Below are 15,237 nucleotides of genomic sequence, written 5' to 3' on the forward strand. Positions count from 1 at the left end.
CTAAGAACCCAAGACATCATGATAGCAACCTATTTTCTCATAAGGGCTTTACAGATTTAATTCTTACACGTTGGAGTTTGAATCATTTGGATTTATCTCTGAGGTGTTATGAAAAGTCCAATTTGTATGTGTCTATTCAGTTATCTCAACATGATTGGTTGAAAATACCCAATTTCCCAAGTAAATGGTCTTGGAAGTCTTTTAAAAAATAAGCTGCAACATTTTATATCCCGGACCTTAAAACTATTCCATTGCTTCAAATGTCTATCTTTAGGCTGCCATCACATTGTTTTTATGACTATATCTTTGGAATATGCTAGGAAATGGGAAAGCATAAGCCATAGACATAATTTAAAAATTGATCTTGCTATTGTGGCTATGCTAGCTGCCTTGAATGTGGCTATGAATTTTGGAATCAACTTGTCAATTTCTACAAAGAAGGCAATGAAGATTCTACAGACATTGAATCTGTGGATTAGGGGAGTATTATTTTAACAGTCAATTCTACACCACTATCATGAGATTTTTTAAAAATATATTTAGATAGTGTTTAATAGCTTTAACTACATAACGTTTTCATTTTCAGAGTTTTTTTTTTTACTTTGTAAATCTGTTGAAACCATTGTAGTACTATTATTAAATGGAATTATTTTATGAATTTCCCTTTCACTTTGCTAGTTGTACTTTTAGAATAAATTTATATAAACATAACTGTTATCTCTATTTTAATCTTGTATGTTAAAACCTTGCTGATATCATTTAATATTTCTAACAAGTTTTAGGCTATTCTTTAGGGTTATATGCATAAAACTATCAGTCATCTGTGCATAAAGACAGTTTTGACATTTTATTTTCAATCTGCTCTACCTTGTTTTTGTTGCTTTATTTTCTTGACTAGAATCATTGGTTTAATGGTAAATAAAAATGATAAAAGCCATTATCTTTGGTAAATGCTCTCTTTTTAGCATTAACTATGATGTTATCCCACCACCCTATTTACATGTTCTTCATAGTGTTGAAGAACTTTCAACTTCTTTTTGGTTTGCTGAGAGCTTTGGTCATGGAAGTCTATTGGATTTTGTCATTTTTTCCCTGAGCCTATTGAGATGGTAATATGGATTTTTTGTCTTGTGTTCAATTTTACATTCATTAATTTCCATTTGTCAAAGCAATCTTCCTTTCCAGGATACTTTTCACTTGGTCACAATGCATATTTTTAAATAACTCTATTAAACCAAAATCTTCATACCACACAGTTTACAAACTTAAAATGTTAGATTCAATAGATGCCAGCACATTAGCAAAATTCTACAACCACACTCAAATGTAGGTCATTTTTGTGAACCCAAATCAAATCACCCTACCTACTAGCGGTCTTCTTTTCCCAACCCTCCCCCTAATCCTAGGTAACCTCTGAGATACTCTGTGTCTTCATAGATTTTCCTCTTGTGGGAACTTTCTTTTCCTTTCTGAATAGACCATGCTAATAACAACAAAATCAGAAGAAACGTGAATCCTCCAAAGTGCATCCTTACATCAAATGAGAGTGAAACCAGAGTCCTACCGCAGAAACATACTTAGAATCTAATTTAGTTAGAATGCATTTTTTTATTTCTCTTTTCTCCCCCCTCTTTTCTGTTAAACTTTTCATATAAGGGAAACTGTATGATGCATAAACTTATACATCTGATTTGCTTCGTGGCATTATTTCGGGGTGCATCCATTTTTCTACAAAGGCCTCAGCTTTATCTTTATGGGTGAGCAGTACTCCTTTGTACATAAGTATCACATTTTCTCTTCCATATATTTATTTATCCGTTGATGGGCATATATATAGGCTGATTCCAAGATAGCTATTATAAATTGTACTGCTATAAATATAGGTCCACATACAACACTGTGGTATGACATTTTTAACTACTTTGGGAAGATACTCAAAAAAGGAGTAGTATCAAATGAAATTTCTATTTTTTAGTTTTTTGAGGAATCTCCACTCTGACTTCCATAGTGGTTGTATGAGTTTAAATTCACAGAAACAATGAGGAAGTGTTCCTTTCTCTCCACAGTCTCACCAGCATTTGATATATGTTGATTTCTTAATGGTAGCCACTCTTTCTGGGGTGAAATGGAATCTTAATGTTGTTTTAATTTGTACTTTTTGAATGGCCAGCAATAGAAAACATTATTTCAGGTATTTATTGGCCAACTGTATTTCTTCAATGACGTGTCTATGTATTTCAAATGTCCTTTCTTTTTAATTGGGTCTTTGAAATTTAGAGGGTCTGATTTTTTTTCATTTTTTAAAAATATATATTCTAGATATTAATCCTTTGTCTGAAGAGTAGCTGGCAAAGTTTTTCCCATTCTGTAGGTTGTCTCTTCATTTTGTTGGTATTTTCCATTGATGTGTACAATTTTTTTTTAACTTAATGAAATATCATATATTTTGATGCTTCGTATTTTTTGTGCAACTGGAGTTTTATTCAGAAAATCTTTGCCTACAAATATGGCTTTGAGAATTTTGCCTATTTTGCTTCCAGCAGATTAAGTGTTTCTGTTGTAATGTTGAGATTTCCTAGATGTTTTTAAGGCTTGCTAATATTTTGCTGAGAATTTTGCACACAACATATAAGCTATAGGAATCTGTTCTGTTCTTTCTTGCAATTTATTTGTGTGTGGTTGTTTTCAAGGTGGTATTGGCTCACAAATGTAACTTGTGAAATGATTTCTCATTTTCTAATTTTTGGAATACATAATGAGACAAGGAATTAGCATTAATTCTTTACATGTTTGGAAGAACTGGGCAGTGAAGTCATCTGGGACTGTCTGAACACCTGTGGTACTTTTATTCTTATTGTTATCACTTACAAATGTCTTTATTTTTCATCAGTCTCTGTATATTTTCTACTTTTACTTCAGTCACTTTCAGTAGTTTATATATTTCTAAATTTGTCCATCTCATTTGCATTATCAAAATTATTTGGATATAGTTATTCAGAACATTTGTGTTTCTTTTGATTTCTGTAAGATCATTGTTAACATCTCACTTTCTTTTATCTTACATGATGCAGTTCTCTTTTTATGGTATGTCAGGATGTTTCAGTTTTATTCTTTGAAAAAGAACTAGATATTATTTCATTGATTTTCTTATATTTATTTTATCTATGTCCTTAATTGTTGCTCTAACATTTATCATTCCCTTCTATCTCTTTCCTTTAGGTTTTATTTGGTCTTTTTGCCAGTGTCTTAATGTAGAATATTAGGTAATCGACATTAGGCCTTTGTCATTCTTTAAGATACAGATATAAAATTATAGATTTCCTTCCAGAAATTGATTTATCTGTACATTCTTTTCAGGAAGATGTACATTCTTTTCAGGAAGTCACATCTTCATTTTCATTTATTTCAAAGTACATTCTGGGATGAGGTCTATAACTACATGGTGACTTGCTTGCTTAATAGGCTGAGACCCTATATTCAACGCTTAAAATTGCAGGGGAATTATCAAAGCATAATACTGTTTACATTTTAATTTCTTCTTTAAGTTATTGGTTGTTAAGGAATATGTTTCCTAATTTTATATATTTGTAAGTTTCCCAAAATATACCCTTGTTATTTTGGTTCAAGTGTCACAGGCCCTTCTGTTCTTACTGAATTTTAGTAGATATTCTCAAATAGCTGTTTATTTTACAGGATGTTATTTTTGGACCATTTTCAGAGACTTTAAAGTGTTACTTTTTATAATTCTCACCAATTTTGCTGGGGAGTGAGTCAGCTGAACTTTTCAGGATGTCATTCTAGAAGTCAAATTAACTTTTCATATATTCATAGAATTACAGACATTGAAAACAGCTTTGAGATGTTTCCTCTCAGAAACCAGCTTTCATAGAGGAGGAACTTGGAGTGAGAATTGGTTCCTCGCTTCTCCATAGGCAGAGGGCCCAAAGACCAGCTGAAGCCCCAGGCATGGAGACCTCTTCTCTTTCCTTTGAGTAGAGACGACAGACTGCAGTCTCTAGGTAAAATAATACCACTCTTACTTGCTAACAAGTTGTCTATTTCTTCTTTTTTGTATGATAGTAGAATTTAGTAGCTGTGACAGTGACCTAAACAGCTAAAAATATTCACTCTCTGACTCTTTACAGATATAGTTTATTGTATATTAAACCAACCCCTGATTTTAAGGTTTGTGAGTCTGTTTCTTGAGACCCTTTGTATGATCATTAAGAATGATCTAGACAGGAAATAAGCAGGCTATTTAAACAATGTGGAAATGCAGAGGTTATTTAAATTTAGGACTGTGTAGTATGGGTAGTACAGTGTGGAAATTCAGATTCCTACTAGTGAGAAAGGTTGAATGGTGTCTCTGATAGGTACCATTGAGCTGGGAGCTCAGTGGAGAGATATTCTGAGAAGTTGAATAAGGACAGTTCCAAGAATATTGGAAAAGCTGGAAACTGAGTTGAACCACTCTATCTGGAATCAATATTAGCTTCTGCAATGAAGGGGCAAACTGAGTGTGATCCTCATGGAAGTGGGAGGCAGACAGAGAGGAGCAAATCCCTGTCTTTCACTCACACAGTCTTGCAGCCCCCTCATTTTGTTTGTGGCTAGACCAAAGAGGGGACCATGGCTGGCACGGCAGGAAGGGAAGCTTGAGTCTTATCCCCAGTACCACACAGTGGACACTCACAGCTCTGGTCTGAAGCTGGGGGACAAGCACTTCTCAAATGGTACTTACGGCTTTCAAACATATTTTATTTGTTGTATTGAATAGATCCTAGTAAACACTTGAAGAGCAAGGCCAAGGAGAGATAAAGGAGTCTTTTCCAGGAAGACACAATGTGTGCAGGACAGTCTCACTGAACAGCATACATGCATTTCAAAGCCATGGTCATTAAGTACATGAAGGGTCAGCTCATGTGGAGGGAACAGTGAGTGTTGCAAAAATGAAATATATCTGCAAGGAGAGGGAAGCTGGTTAGCAGAGAAACAGTGCAAACTGAAAATGCTCTAATCTATGGCTACTGTAATTAAACAAAGAACATACGGGTTTTCAACAGTGCTCTGAAAATTCTATATCAAATGGTATGTGTGCCGTTTATGATGTCAAAAGTTTTCTTTGCTCTTTTTTTTTTTGCTTTTTTTTGTGGGGGGGTAATTCATGAGAATACAACAGTAATGCAACAGGATATATAACCAATCAGAAGTGAGACTTTATAACTGGTTATAATTTCATAAGTTTTTATCTACTCTTACATGATATCTAGTACTGTTTTAGCTTAAGGTACAGAGGAATAGTGCTAACTTCACCCAGGATTATTTGCAGTCAGAAAATTCATGCATGGTGTAGCAGTATAGCTGAAAAATACCACTGCACAGTGCTGTAGGTCTATAGATAGTGTGGGTTGCAGAGGACAAAAACACATGAGATAATTCTCACATGATGCTATAAGATAAAAATGTTTACACAGTGTTATTATTAGTTTGACTGCTGATACTATCAGCATGATCCTGTGCTTGTGTTAAACATTGTGCCCTTTTAAAGCAATTCCACTTCAATTTCTCTCTTTATTCTATGCCTTTACCATATACTTTAGGTCAAGCAGACCATTTATCCGCTTACAAAATAGTTTTTAACATCCTGTATGTATCAGGGCAGAAGATGTACATATAATTATCTATGGCAATGCTTTTCTTCCTTTTAAATCTCACGATCAGGTTACAAAATTGAATGAATGCAGCCCAGTGAGTCAGTGAGTTGGGTAAAGGTGTGAGAGATGGCACAACTCAGAGGAGGATTCCCGGGGCACTGACTTACTAAGGGTTTTGGGAGTCAGTGGGGCGTCCGGGAAGGTGATGAAGCTACTGAAAAAGTCGGAGGGGAAGAAAGCTGGGCGGGGAAGAGTGACACAGGAGGGAGGAGCTGTAAGCAGTGTCAGAGGCTCCATCGGTCTATAAATCCACAAGCAATTCCAGAGGGTTTGCAGCTCAGGGCTGGAAGGGGAGAGGGGCAAAGATAAACTAAGAATGATAAGGAAGAAGGAACCATTGGCCTTTTTTTTTTGTACTTGAGAAATTTAACTTCGCCTTGTGAAAAAGGGAGAAAGTTAAATAACTCTATCTAGGGATTTACATGATGGACTTAATATTTTACAAGCATTAACATGCAAGCACCTATGAAAACATATTAAAATTAGATAAGGGAAAATGCAAAAGAAGATGTAGAGAAAGTTATCATTGCTCTAAGTTTTAAAATAATATCAGCTAATACACCATTGATTGTGAAACTTGCCTAGGCAGTAAAATTACAAAATGTACAAGGTGTGATCAAAAATGTAGTGACTCTTTAAATTTTTAAAAGGATATCGAAAGACATTCCTAAGAAAAATGGAATAAGTGTATTCAAAGCCAGGGAGAATATTTTAATTATTTCTAGGGGCATCACTGACCGCGTGTCTTTTATGGTAATGATGTTTTTCTTCAGCATTCACTGTATTTTAACATTACACTTCATCAATCAAATGTCTAGGATAATTTCTGTCAAATAAAAATCTGAAGATGTGTCAGCTCCACCTTCTTTTTTAAATCAGATCCTGTACCATGTGACTTCTGGCTCTTCTGTGAAGTGAAAATGACAACGAAAGTAACCATCTTGGATACATTCGGGACATTGAGTCTGTCACAGCAGGGCAGCGAGGGCTACTCACGAAAGAGGACTTTGAGAACTACTTCTGGAAGTGGCCAGGATGATGCGGATATGGGTGGGTGAAGTGAAGGGGAGGATCTGAGGGGGACTGATGACAACGTGTGTTTCACTGCTATAATTTTTAAAAATGTGAACATTCGCCACAGGTTTTAATTACACTTCATACATACAGTTAGCATGCGCAAAACGCCCGAGAATGTCAGAGGTCTGTTCTCTGTGGAAGGGTTGGAGGAAAATGCTCATCAGGAGGATTAGAAAGAGGACTTCAGCTGTTAATTTCTCCAAAGAAGTACTTGATGAATAACATTATATTGATCTGATATTATTTCTATCTTGATAGGAATTATCATTTTTTGGAAGAATGAGAACTGAAGACAGTAGTCACTTTCACAGCGATGGTCGCAATAACTCCTACCCTGGAATACTCCTGCATTGCTTCAGCCCTGGACAATGACAATCTGTAAGAAAATAACCACTTCCTTGTCCCATGCCCATCTTGTGTTTCTACCAGAATAAGTCACAGGCTTCGTGTTTGATCAGCTCAGCACACAGGAAGTACGAATGATCTACTGATGTTATATTAACAATAGTAGCAACAGATTTACTCATCCTATTGTGAGGCATCCCTGAAAGATGACATGTTTGATTGCTAAGAGAAAAGGAGAATCACTTAGTCAACTACTTAGAGACTCCTAAAGGAGATTATTGATTTGGTTTATTAAGCATGTATTAGAGATCAGCTCTCACTCCAGTGAAATAACTTTGCTAGCCTTTTTTTTTCAGTGCTTTAATAGTGAAAGGAGTCATAACAGTGCTGAAATACAAGTCCTTGACTCCTTGTAGAAGAATGCTGTAGGCATGATGCAAAGTGTGCCTTATAGTAATTGCAGGACTCAACTGAGAAAGGAGTGGGGAGCCCCCTCTAAAGATTAATTGTATTGTTCAGATGTTACACATATGCCTTTTATGGTTCTTGAGTTTGCAGTGCCGTGCTAGCATGGTCTCAGTCCCTGCCTCTGTCTTTTATCTTGTAGGACTTTGGATAATACTGATTAACCATTAATGAAAAACTTAATTTAGCATGCTTTTATTAAGAGAGAGTAAGATTACTAAGCCAGTTAGCAACACTTGGAAGTGAAATAATCTATGATTATTATCCTGTTTTCACAGTCAATGCACGTCAAATGTACACCAAAGAAGACAGACTCGTAGACTTGTAGTGTGAATAAAGTCACTTATGGTTCCATAATCCACTATCAATAAAATGATCTGATGCAAAAAAGAACTTACCTCTCATCCTCAAAGAGATTTGTTTGTTCATTTATTCCACTGTGTGTGTGTGTGTGTGGTCACGGTTTTCCAAATACATGCTACTTTCTAGGTACCGAATTGGTAATCAAATGTACACCAAAGAAGACAGACTCGTAGGCTTGTAGTGTGAATAAAGTCACTTATGGTTCCATAATCCACTATCAATAAAATAATCTGATGCAAAAAAGAACTTACCTCTCATCCACAAAGAGATTTGTTTGTTCATGTATTCCACTGTGTGTGTGTGTGTGTGTGTGTGGTCACGGTTTTCCAAATACATGCTACTTTCTAGGTACCGAATTGGTTATGTAGCATGAACATCTTCATAATATCTCCCCCATAGTGAGTTTCATTTAAACTGGGCTCAGACCTAGAACAATTTACCTTTGAGTCACCTGTTTCTCATCATGATCATTTTAGCCAGGAAGTGACAAGGATGTTTTCTGCTGGTGATACAGTGGGGGCGCTGCCATTGCTTCCCAGGTGATGTCAAAGGCCAAGGGTTCCAGTGATCACAGCACACATCTACCCCTGGGCATTAATCCTTCTAAGAAACTGAGACAATATCCTTCCTACAGACACTTTATCTCTCACCCAGATATGCTTCATGAACAGACCCTAAGGGTTGGATCCTACATATTTGAAAAGTGTAGTATGGCCACTCTTTTAGTGAGAGTTTTTGAAATGGAAACAATGGAGATGGATATCATATATTTTTAAATGATACATGTGTTTTCAAATTTCTGCATATATCTATCTGATATACATAAAAATATTTATTAGAGGAAATTCACCTATATGCCTATGACAGCTGGGGGCTTCTGAGGTCTGCTGTGTGAATTGCAGTCCTGAAGGCCCAGGAGAGAGATGGTGTAGCATTGATCTAAGGGCCAGTAGACAGGAAGGAAGAATTCTGTCTCCCTCAGGGAAGGACCAACCTTGATTCATTCTCTGGTCTTCAACCCAGTGCATAAGGGATATACAGACTGGAATAGTAGCAATCTATTGCACTCAATCTACTCATTTGCATGCTAATCTTACATAAAAACATGCTCAAAGACACCCTGAGAATAGTGGTTGACCAAATATCTGGGCATACATAGCAAGGGCAAATTGATATATAAAAATAACTACACTTAAAAACAAATTGAAAAAATAAAAATAACTTAGATGTCACTCATGTTGTATCTTTTAAACAACTAGTATATCTATTAGATATGTATTAGATACTTATTGAAAGGTCAGTTGTATAGAATGCATCCCATCTAGCACTAGTCCTGTTGCTTCCTTGATATGTTTGTGAGTAACTGCAATGCTCAGTGTTTCATTTATTTTCACAGTACAATGAGGATAAAAATAATGGTTGACGTTAGTAACCGAGGAGAGGGCTTTCAGGGTCACACCTGAGCTGCTGACATTAAGATATTTGACCTGTGGCCTTCAAAATATGAGAAAACCAAACTCTCTTGGGTACACCACCACCATCTGTGGAGTTTTGCTATGGCAGCCCTGGAACACTGATACACTGAGATTTCCCCAGTGGTAACCTGCTGCAAGACTATAGTGAAATATCACAACCAGGAATACTGGTGTTGATACAGTCCTGTTCCCCAGGACCACGATAACACCCTTCTGATCACTTCCTCTAACTCAAGGGGAAATGAAATTATCTCCTATATTGTTTTGGCTTTGCATTTCATTTACTTTATAGTGACTGTAAAATATATTTTGTTTAAATTTGTTTTCACATATCGTTAAATGATATGTACTGACATTAAACATAGATTAACAATGGTAACAGCAAAATAGGAGTAAGGCCATAGCCAAGTGTTAGTGATGGGGTTATTATGTGGTCATTAGAGTCCATTAGTGTTTAATATATATAATTTTATTACCTGCAGATAGGTACAATTTTAATTGTTTCCATAAGGTGCATCCTTTTGCTTTGTTTGCTTATTCTAATGGTCAAAATGACACTGTTTTATTGAATAAAAGTAAAAATTCATTCTTAACCCTGTTCTTAATCTTAGAGGAAAACCCTGAAAGCTTTCACAGTTAAATATAATATTAGCCATAAGGGTTTTTTTCTAGGTGCTTTTTATCAAGTTAAAGACATTCTTTTATGCCTAATTTGTTGAGAGTTTTCAGGTGAACAGGTTAAGTATTTTGTAAAGCACTTCTGCATTAATTAACATCATCTTGTGGTTACTGTTCTTGAGCATGTTCTTTTGTGGGTTGCACAGATGAGTATTTGTGTGTTACATTAGCCTTGCATAAGTGGAATCATTCCTGGTTGGTGATGGTGCATAACTTTTATGCATTACTAAATTTATTGTTATTATTTTGCCAAGAATTTTTACATCTATAAGAGATATTGATCAGGAGTAGGTTTGTATTTTGATATTTTATTTATTGTTTTGAAGAGAAGGAAGTAATAATTTTGTCTTATTTGTGTATAAAAATAATAAGAGCTCCAGACACCAGTGGCTTGGGTACGCAGGACCCAGCCAAAGGCCTGCTTGGAAAACAGTAGAGCAGGCATGAAGGCCCTAGCCAGAGGTCCACCTAGATACCATTGATAAGCATGCACAGGCTCTAGCCAGAACCCCGCTTGGACAACAGCACAGTTCAGGGAACCAGGAGGCCATCATTCTGAGCACAGAAATTGGCCTAGTGGTGATCAGCAGAGAGAAGGCCTCTCTGAGGATTGGTGAGAATTAAAGCCCACTGGGTCACCTCAACAAAGGTGGAGCAGACTATGTCTGTTGAAATGAGAAGGCACGTTAAGGAGACTCAAACCCAGATTCCGGATCACTGAAGACAACCTCAAGTGGTAACAAGATGAAACAATCTGATACTCAACCACCTAGACTCCCTGAACTAGTGATGAAAGAGGATATGGAAAAAATAAAATGAGAAATAATCTCTCAGGTAACAATAGAAACTGTGTCCATAGTGAAAGTCATGATTAGTAACACTAGAGCATTCACAGATTAAAAAAAAAATAGAGGAGCTGAGGAACCTCATGGAATCTCAGCATAGGAAACAAATGGAATCCATAAAGCAGAGACAAACAGATAGCATTTGGGATTAAAAACTCCATTGAACGTTTACATAGTGGAATAAGCCAATATGACCACAGAATATTAGAAATAGAAAACAGGACTACAATTAGTGCCCTGGCAAAGAAAGGTTTCTTAAGAATAGCAAGGGACCATGAGAAACCAAATCAGCAGCTGTCAGATGATGTGAAGAACAATATAAGATGGATTGGAGACAATGAAAAAACAAGAGATAGTGCAACTGACATTAAAAAAACAACAAAAAAACAATCTGTTCACTGAAGTAATAACAGATAACCATCCAAGCAGGGGAACATGGATTGGAGACAATGAAAAAACAAGAGATAGTGCAACTGACATTAAAAAAAACAACAAAAAAACAATCTGTTCACTGAAGTAATAACAGATAACCATCCAAGCAGGGGAAAAGGATTTGACATATGGATAAGTGAGGCATATGGGACTTCAACTAGCCAGGATTAAAAAAATCTACACCTAGGCACATAATAGTTAAGATTCCAGAAATCTAACAGAAGAACAAAATACTGCAAGCAGTTAGAGAAAAGAAACAAATCACAGGAAAGCCCATTAGACTTCTCACACAACAGACTTTTCAACACAAACCCTCAAGGCCTTCCAAGAAAACCAAGTTCAGAACACAGAGCAACATTAGAAACTTGAGTGCAAGGAGGGACACAGAGGGCTTCTATTATGGTACACAGGACACAATTCTGGACTACATGTGACAATAAAAAGATGAAGATCGAGGTGAGTGACCATGACCTCCTTTGACTTGGAGTTAATACTTTCCCCTGGCTTTCGTCCTTTCTCAACAGAAAAGAGATGAGGACTGGACTACATGTGAATAAAAAGATGAAGATCGAGGTGAGTGACCATGACCTCCTTTGACTTGGAGTTAATACTTTCCCCTGGCTTTCGTCCTTTCTCAACAGAAAAGAGATGAGGGTAGTGCGCAGAAGTGATGAATAGTTTTTATTTTCATTTGAGGCTGTATCAAAATAAATTATTTATTGCCATCTAATTTTTCTTAGCCGTGAGGCAAACTCAGTCTCAGAAGATATACAACACAACAGTGAAAAAGACACTTTAAAACTGTGAACAATCATTTAATGTATCATAAAAGTGGAATAAAAACAGACTTGAAAATATAATGTTAATATTTGGTGATAGAAGCACATTTCTATGAACAGGTAAATTATGTTGATAAGCAAAGTAAAGTAATGCCAGAAATATAAAGACCAATATTTAATTGTAATATTTTATTATTTAATAATTCTTAACATTTATCTTGAATTTTAAGTGAAACTCTCCAGAATCAAAATGTCTTCTACCTTTTACAAACACCATTCATATAAACAAATAAATTTAAATGTGGATAATGCAATGAATTTTGTGAGTTCATTAGATAGATGTTACTGTTCCTGTTTTATTTTCCTCACCGCTGAGACAAAATACTCAGTATCCACAAGTTAAAGGAGGAAAATTTTATTTCAGCTTACAGTAGGAGTTCCAGTCCATGGTTGGCTGGCTTCAGGGCAGGGTAGCATAACAAAGGGTGATCACAGAAGGGAAACAGTTCATGGTATTGCAGGCAGAAATCAGCAAGGCAGCAAGCAGTGTCAGCACCAGCATCACCAGCAGGAGCAAACCTGCTTTCCCTCTCTTTATATTCTGTCCAGTTCGGAAGTGTATTGATTAATTCCACCCAGGATGGGACTGCCACTATCTACACCCTTATTACCAGTATCATCATACCCTTAATTCAAGTTCATACATCCCAGTCCAGCCATTTTCAAAACTTCCCCACCCCATATGACCACCTGAGGCTTTAGAGGGACATCTAGATACAAGCAACCAGAGTGCTTTTATTTTTTTCTCTAATAGATGGTGGGATTTTCTTTTTTGTTGCTAACCTGATATTTTATGGAAAAAAAAATCACTGGCTTTAGCAGGCTGACAAAGCTTTAACTGAAGTTAAAAGATCATTGACTTTAAATTCTCTCTTTTTTGAAAGGACCACATCCATGTGCTGATGGATGAATAAAGTTTTTATTTTCTTTCATTTTTTTTGCACTTGTTTTTGACTCGGTAAGTATTTTTGTTTCAGTAATTTTTACATAAAAACGATAAAAGAATAAGTTTTAGTTACTTTTCTTATTGCTAAGACAAAATACTTGACACTGAAAGTTAAAGCAGAAAGGTTTATTTTGATTCAAAGTTTGTAGAGGGCACCAGTCCATATTCCATAGGCAGCTCCAAGGAAGGGAGACGTGACAGAGGAGCAATGCGTATGGGAAACTGCTCTTGTCAGGCAGAAGGCAGCAAAGCAGCAAAGCAGCCAGTTTGTCTTCTGTCTGTCCCTTTCTATCCATCCAGGCTATCCACACCCAGTGTGAGGCTGCCCATGATTCACACCCCAAACTGTGCCAATCAATCAGTAAACTTATTTTATAATCACACCTCCTTAATCCCAGCGTCACCCCTTCATTCCGGAATCACACACCCTAGGCCCAGCCATTTCTGTCAAACTGCACCTATGACTACAGGAGGGTTTAGGAGGACAAAAACTTTCTTTATTTCCTTTCCCTGGATTCAACAATTGTTGACAGTTTGGCACATTTGATTCCTCATATTCTTTTTGAAACTTTAATAAACAGCAAACACAGGATGCCTTTCCTGCTAAACACATCGATGTTCGAATTTCCAAATTACCATAACACACGACATTTAACATCGAAAAATACCGCAGTGTAATTTCCAAATTTTTAAAGATTATTTATTGTCCCAAACATATTTTTTCAAAAAATGTTATTTTTCTAGTTGTGTCCAAACATGGATTACGCTTCATTTTCTTTTTTTTTCTCATTTTTTCCCCTTGTCCCCACCCTCCCTTCACCCCCTTCTTGTTGAAACTTGATCTTCAGTGCGATGTAATAGGACATGGGCTGTGAGCCGGGCATGGTGGTGCACTCCTGTAATCCCAGCACTCAGGAGGCTGAGGTAGGAGGATCGCTGCTAGTTCAAGACCAGCCTAGACAACATAATGAGTTCCAGTCAGTCTCCACTACACAGTGAGACCCTGTTTCACAAAAACCAAAAATAAATAAAGTAAAACATGGACTTTTTGGAGGTGATCACATGAGAATTTCTCTGTCACAAATGGGATTAAGGATTTTTTTAAAAAAGGCTGCAGTGTTACCCTTTCAATCCTTACACCATGTGAAAACAGCGATATCACAAATATAATATTTTAATACATATTCATACATTTCATGGCTACTGTATATATTTTCAAGGTACATTGGTGCGTTGATCTCATGTTTTGAGAGCTTGCTGGACTGATTTATTTCATCTATTTTTGTATCTTTTTCCTATGTTTGTCTATGCATAAGATCATGCTGCCTGCAAACACAGTTTAATTATTTCCTTCTGAATCTCAATTTTTTTTTTGCATACTCACTCTGGCTAGAATCTCCAACTAAAAATGTTAAATGGAACAATAATGCCTCTCTGTTGTTCTTGACTTTGAGAGGAAGCTTTTTGTTTTTCACCTTTAATATGAGTTGATTGTGAGTTTTATTAAGGTTTATATGAATGTATTGAATCAATTACATTTTTCTTCAGATCTACTAATAAAAGGTGCTTTGATCATAGGTTACCCTATGTTCAACTGCATGATGTAGTTGGGATAAATCATATTTGGCCCTGTAGTGTGTGTTTTCTTAAAATACAATGATGTATTTTTTTTTTACCATATTTAAGAGATGTAGTGAGTATAAATGTATGATACAGACACAGATTATTTTTCCAGGGCCAACTGATTTGAGATTAAGATCAAAATGTCTAGTACAAGATATCTGACCAAGAAGAATTTTAATTGCTTTGTCACAGTGCTTTTGTTTATTAAATATAAAATAAGCATACTGCACCATAATAGATCTTAAAATTTAAATAAATTAATATAGGTAAAATGCTGAAAGTCTTGGCTATTATCACAATCCATTATTATTGTTACTTTTTTCAAAATGAGAGTGATATAAAGTTTATAATTTTGTCCTTGTTCTGTTTGTTTTCAGTACAATTCTAGTTTTATGAAGGTTGATATCTATTTCCTCTTATTTATTAAACAAATAT

General features: G+C 36.0%; 1 long non-coding RNA gene across 1 annotated transcript; it reads left to right on the top strand.

Annotated features, from left to right (window-relative positions):
* Positions 1-3,867: 3,867 nt before the first annotated feature.
* LOC104871662 lies at positions 3,868-7,321 on the top strand. Its single transcript, XR_782936.3, has 3 exons — positions 3,868-4,019; positions 6,594-6,764; positions 7,050-7,321. It is a non-coding gene; the product is annotated as an uncharacterized LOC104871662 (long non-coding RNA).
* Positions 7,322-15,237: the final 7,916 nt, after the last annotated feature.

The sequence above is a fragment of the Fukomys damarensis genome, unplaced genomic scaffold (genome assembly GCF_012274545.1).
Source record: "Fukomys damarensis isolate Sample0158 unplaced genomic scaffold, DMR_v1.0_HiC HiC_scaffold_29, whole genome shotgun sequence".
NCBI classification, from domain to species: domain Eukaryota; kingdom Metazoa; phylum Chordata; class Mammalia; order Rodentia; family Bathyergidae; genus Fukomys; species Fukomys damarensis.